Source organism: Dipodomys merriami, unplaced genomic scaffold, assembly GCF_024711535.1.
Source record: "Dipodomys merriami isolate MVZ:Mamm:240054 unplaced genomic scaffold, mDipMer1.0.p SCAF_45, whole genome shotgun sequence".
Lineage (NCBI taxonomy): Eukaryota > Metazoa > Chordata > Mammalia > Rodentia > Heteromyidae > Dipodomys > Dipodomys merriami.
In genome coordinates this window covers 1,992,368-1,998,670 of record NW_027206013.1, presented here as the reverse complement: position 1 = coordinate 1,998,670, position 6,303 = coordinate 1,992,368, and the positions used below count along the sequence as shown (strand labels likewise).

Here is a 6,303-nt window from a genome sequence, read left to right as displayed (position 1 = left end):
GAATTCCAAGATGTAGAATTACATATCAAATGACACATACATAATATAATCATATATAGAGTGCCTTAAGCTGTGCACTATAGCACACACCTATCAGCTACTCAAGAATCTGACCTGAGGCAGGAAAGTCTGTGAGACTCTTTTTTTTTTTGCCAGTCTTGGGGCTTGAACTCAGTACCTCAGCACTGTTCCTGAGCTGCTTTTGCTCAAGGCTAGCACTCTATCACTTGAGCTACAGTACCACTTCCAGCTTTTTCTGTGTATGTGGTCATACTTTGTTGTTGTTTGTTTATTTTTGCTTTGCCAGTCCTAGAGCTTGGACTCAGGGCCTGGGCACTGTCCCTGAACTCCTTTTGCTCAAGGCTAGCACTCTACCACTTGAGCCACAGTGCCTCTTCTGGATTTTTCTGTTTATGTGGTACTGAGGAATTAAACCCAGGGCTTCATGGATGCTAGGCAAGCACTCTACCACTAAGCCACATTCCCAGCCCTTGTGAGACTCTTATTTCCAATTAATCACCAAAAAGTTACAAGTGGAGCTGTGGCTCAAATAGTAAAGTACCAACATTAACAGACAAAGCTAAGAGAGAGAGACAGAGAGACACAGAGAGAGAGACAGAGACAGAGAGAGACAGAGAGAGAGGCAGAGAGAGAGTTCACAAGGCCAGTACCAACTCCAAAACTCCAAAACCAAGCCCCAAACCAACACCAAAAAAAAAAAAAAGAAAAAGAAAGAAAGAAAAAGAAAGAAAGAAAAAAAGAATCCGAGATGAGGGGGATCTTTATGCCTAGGAATTCAAGACCAGTCTGAGAAACATGGTAATACATCATCTAAAAAAGAATTGTTTTTCCCACAGCCTCAACAAGAGTGTGCGTAACAAAGGGCTGAGCTTATGTGGCTGGGCTTATGTGGCAGTGGCTTGATACAAGTTTATTTCTGACATGGGCAAGGCAACATTCCTCCACATGGTGACTCAGCCATCTAGGCTTCTGGAAGACTACCATCCCCAGGCTATATCAAATGGGGCATTTGACCTCTTCCCTCAACAGTTGAATTGGGAAACTAACCAGAGAGTCCCTGTAATTTACTAGCACTATTAAACATGTTAATTCTGTTCACCTTTTTTTTTTTTTTTTTGTGGGTCATGCAACCTGAACTTTGGACCTGGGTGCTGTCCCTCAGCGCTTCAGTTCAAGGCTTGTGCTCTACCACTTGAGCCACAGCACCACTTCCAGCTTTTTCTGCTTATGTGATGCTGAGGAATCGAACCCAGGGCCTCATGCATGCAAGGCAAGCACTCTACCACTGAGTCACCTTCCCAGCCCAATTCTGTTCACCTTTTATGGAACAGAATGAAAAACGTGCCAAGATTTAATTCAGAGTGAACAGGAATTGTATTCTCCATAATCTCAGAAGTAGAAAATTGTTTAACTTGAAAATTATAAATATTGTAAAAACTGAGAATTGGTAAATTCCTGTGTCCAACTTTTTACATTCTAGTCCTATGTCCAACTTTTTATATTCTTGCTAAACTGATAAGTGGAAAAAAGTGTCCACAGAAGCTCAACATGGAGGCAAAAGTCTATAATCTTGGCTAATGGGAAGGCAGAGGCAAAGGGATCTCAAATTCCAGGCAAAAGGTTGTGAGACTCTCTCAAAAACAAAAGAAAAGCTGGTGCTCATGCTTGTAATCCTAGCTACTTAAGAGGCTGAGATTTGAGGATCACAGTCAAAGCCAGTCAGGAAGACTTGTCAGGAAAGTCCCTGAGACTCATCACCAATTAACTACCAGAAAACTAATGTGGAGCCAGAGCGTTAGCCTTGAGCAGAAAAGCTCAGGGGCAGCTCCCAGGCTGAGTTCAAACCCATAACAAAAAAAAAAAAAAGAAAAGAAAAGAAGAGAAAGAAAAGAAAAGAAAAGATAGGAGTATAGCTTAAATGTTGGAGCACCTGCCTAGTACAAAGCCTTAGGTTTAATGCTAAAAAAAAAAAAAAAAAAGGTGCTAAGGGAATGTAGCTTAGTGGTAGAGTGCTTGCTTAGCATGCATGAAGCCCTGGGTTCAATTCCTCAGTACCACATAAACAGAAAAAGCCAGAAGAGGTGCTGTGATTCAAGTGGTAGAGTGCTAGCTTTGAGCAAATCATGGTTCAAAGCCAGCCCAGGCAGGAAAGTCTGTGAGACTTTTTTTTTTTTTTTTTTTTTTTTGGTCGGTCGTGCGGCTTGAACTCTGGGCCTGGGCGCTGTCCCTCAGCTCTTCAGCTCAAGGCAAGCGCTCTACCACTTGAGCTACAGTGCCACTTCCGGTTTTCTGGTGGTTTATTGGAGATAGGAGTCTCACGGTCTCTCCTGCCCAGGCTGGCTTTGAACCGCGATCCTCAGATCTCAGCCTCCTGAGTAGCTAGGATTACAGGCGTGAGCCACCAGCGCCCGGCTCTGTGAGACTTTTTATCTCCAATTAACCTCTAGAAAACTGAAAGTGGAGCTGTGGCTTATAGTGGTAGAGCACTAGCCTTGAGCAAAAGACCTCAGGGACAGTGCCCAGGCCCCAAATTCAAGCTCTATTACTGACAAAAGAAAAAAGAAAAAAGAAAAAGTTGATTGTCTCTGGTATTTTTCCATAGTAACAGGGAAAAAAGACAAGAAAAAACATAGCTGACTTTCACTAGACTGTTCTTGTCTTCAATAGGGTAAATGATAGCGTAAAGTCTATTGATTTAGAAAATAGACAAAAGGCTTCATCTGAATTCTAACTTTCCTAACATAAGATTTAACAATCAAGGGCTGGGAAGGTGGCTCGATGGTAGAGTGCTTGCCTTGCATGCATGAGGCCCTGGGTTCGATTCATCAGCACCACATAAGCAGAAAAAGCTGGAAGTGGCAGAGCACTAGCCTTGAGCTGAAGAGCTGAGGGATAGCACCCAGGCCCAGAGGTCAGGCCCCATGACCGGTAAAAAAAAAAAAACAAAAAACAAAAAAACAGGGCTGGGAAGGTGGCTCAGTGGTAGAGTGCTTGCCTCGCATAAATGAGGCCCTGGGTTCAATTCCTCAGCATCACATAAGCAGAAAAGGCTGGAAGTGGCACTGTGGCTCAAATGGTAGAGCGCTAGCCTTGAGCTGAAGAGCTGAGGGACAGCGCCCAGGCCCAGAATTCAAGCCCCAGCTGAGGGACAGCGCCCAGGCCCAGAGTTCAAGCCCCATGACTGACCAAAAAAACAAAATAGAACAAACAAAAAAGATTTAACAGGGGCTAGGAAGGTGGCTCAGTGGTAGAGTGTTTGCCTTGCATGCATGAGGCCCTGGGTTTGATTCCTCAGCACCATATAAGCAAAAAGAAAAAAGCCAGAAGTGGTGCTGTGGCTCAAGTGGTAGAGTGCTAGCCTTGAGCTTAAGAGCTGAGGGACAGCACCCAGGCCCAGAGTTCAGGCTCCATGACTGGACCCCCCCCCCCCCCCCAAGAAAAAGATTTAACAATCATGAACAAGCTGGATGCTGGTGGCACATGCTTGTAATCCTTAAGCTGTTCAGGTCTGAGATCTGAGGATCAAGGTTCAAAGGCCAGCCTGGGCAAGAAAGTCCAGAGCCAGGGCACTGGTGGCTCAGGTCTATAATCCTAGCTATTCAAGAGGCTGAGATCTGAGAATCAAAGTTCAAGGCCAGCCCAGTCTTATGGAATTACTTCCTTCCTTCCTTCCTGACTTCCTTCATTTCTCTCTCTCTCTCTCTCTCTCTCTCTCTCTCTCTCTCTCTCTCTCTCTCTCTCTCTCTCTCTCTCTCTCTCTCTCTTTCTTTTTTTGTCGTGGGGCTTGAATTCTGGGCCTGTGTGCTGTCCCTGAGTTCTTCAAGCAAGCATTCATGCTTTATTTACAAGGCTCATATTTGAAGGGCAGATGTCTGGTCCAGCTGCCCAAGTTAGGAGCCCAACTCCCAGCCTCCCAGGTCATCATCCTCTACTCCTATGCCCACAAAGCCGATGGGTTGGCAGTCTAGGCTGTGCAGATTCATCAGGCAGGCAGTTGAAGTCAACCGGCATGGTGTTGAAGTCAGGAACCAGCAGCACCAGCAGCACCATCTGGCTCTCAGGGCCTTGGATAATTTTGGAGCCAAATCTGGGAGTGTTGTCACAGAATTGGATGTGAGGGCACTCAGCAAAGATGAAGGGGTTGGTTTTATAGAAGGGATAACAGCCTATCTTAAATGTAGGGCTAATGTGTCGGACCCTCAAGGTCTACTCTAGGATCTCCAAATGGTCCTCCATGCTGCTGTATCAGTAAATGTCACTCACATTGTCCTGATGTCCCCACAAACCTGATTCCATCAATGATGGCCAGGTAGGGGTGGGTGACCAGCTGGAGGGTGGAGTAGGCAGTGGCCAGTGGGAGCATGCAGGAGCCACTGGCATCACATCCACGGGCACTGAGGTGTTACGCTGCAGGAGGATCTCATCTAGCATTTTGACTGCCTCCATGCTGGCTGCCTGAGTTTCCTTTTTTTTTGGTCCTGTCGTGGGGCCTGAACTCTGGGCCTGGGCACTGTCCCTCAGCTCTTCAGCTCAAGGCTAGCACTCTACCACGAGCCACAGTGCCACTTCCAGCTTTTTTTTTCTTATGTGGTGCTGAGGAATCGAACCCAGGGCCTCGAGCATGCAAGGCAAGTGCTCTACCACTGAGCCACCTCCCCAGCCCAAAAGAGGATTTTGTTTTGGTTTTTATTTTGGGTCCAGTCGTGGGCCTGTACTCTGAGCCTGGGCGCTGCTCCTCAGCTCTTCAGGTCAAGGATAGCGCTCTACCACTTGAGCCACATCACCACTTCCGGCTTGTTTTTTGCTGAAGAATCGAACCCAGGGACTCAAGCATGCAAGGCAAGCGCTTTACCACTGAGCCACCTTCCCAGCCTGCCTGAGTTTCCTTGGTGAGGTACTTTGGCCTTGTTGATAGAATCTCTGCTCTGGGTGCTGTGGCTGAAGAGGTTGCAGGTGAGAATGACCTGGAAGATGTGGGCGGCACTGCACTGCTCCCTTTCTTCTCTGAGCTGCCCTGTCACCATGTCAACCATCAGTTGGGTGCCCAGCAGGCTCTCACCACCACCCCAACCTAAGCCCAGCCCAGACACCAGCAGCACAAACCTGTCTGTGTCAAGTGGGGGGGGGGGTGCAAGTGACTGTGGAAGAGATCAGCATAACCAGCAAAGTAGAGGTATGGATTTGGTATGGATCAAGTGGTAGAGTGCCAGCCTTGATTAAAAAAAAACCAAGGGAGGGGCTGGGAAGGTGGCTCAGTTGTAGAGCGCTTGTCTTGCATGCCTGAGGCCCTGGGTTCGATTTTTCAGCACCACATAAGCAAAAAGAAAAAAGCCGGAAGTGGTGCTGTGGCTCAAGTGGTAGAGCACTAGCCTTGAGCTGAAGAGCTGAGGGACAGTGCCCAGGCCCAGAGTTCAGGCCCCACGACTGGACCCTCCAAAAAATAAAAAGCGCTAAGGGAGAGCATGAGGTCCTGAGTTCAACCCCAAGTATCCACACAAACAAAAAAGAAATCATAAACAAAGAAATCATTAACATGCTTTTCCCCATTCAGATCCCTGTTTCCACATTTTTCTGTTTTGGAACAGGGACTTACTGTGTAGTTTAGGAACTGGCCTCAATGTCAGATTTTACTTCCTTAGTCCCCAAAGTGCTAGGATTACAGTTGTGAACCACAACTCCTAGCCTGTTTCCACGTTTTCATTTCCTATCCATCCAAAAACAGTTCTTTCTGAACATCCTTCCTTCTGAAAATGAAGACTTTGTTTTGTTTAAATCTGGAGATCACCTAGGGTCCTTGTGCTGAATTTTCAGTGACAAAAGTTTGTCAGGACTGAAGTCAGAGTCTTACTTTCCTGAGATTAAGATCAAACTGGGGCAGCGGCTCACACCTGTAATCTTAGCTACTCACACACACACACACACACACACACACACATGCACGTGCGTGCCAGCACTAGAGCTTAAACTCAGGGCCTTAAACTCTCACTTGGTTCTTTCTCTCTCTCTCTCTCTCTCTCTCTGTCTCCCTCTCTCTCTCTTTCCAGTTCAGACTTTTATTACCAACATAGAATCCCTGAGCTTTAAAGATTTTTTCAATTTTTATTGATATTATAAAAGTGATGTACGGAGGCATTAGTTACCTAAGTCAGGTAATAAGTGCATTTTGTTTTGTACAACGTCACCCCTTCCTCACTCTCTACCAGTTCTCTCCTCCTGTTTCCACCTACAAATTGTGTAGTTCATTTTCAACATAGTATCAGGTAAGTACTACTGTTGCATTTG

At 46.2% G+C, this 6,303-nt stretch overlaps 1 pseudogene; it reads right to left on the bottom strand.

The window, feature by feature from the left end:
- Nucleotides 1-3,911: 3,911 nt before the first annotated feature.
- Nucleotides 3,912-6,087, bottom strand: LOC138808242 (DNA polymerase delta subunit 2-like; annotated as a pseudogene).
- Nucleotides 6,088-6,303: the final 216 nt, after the last annotated feature.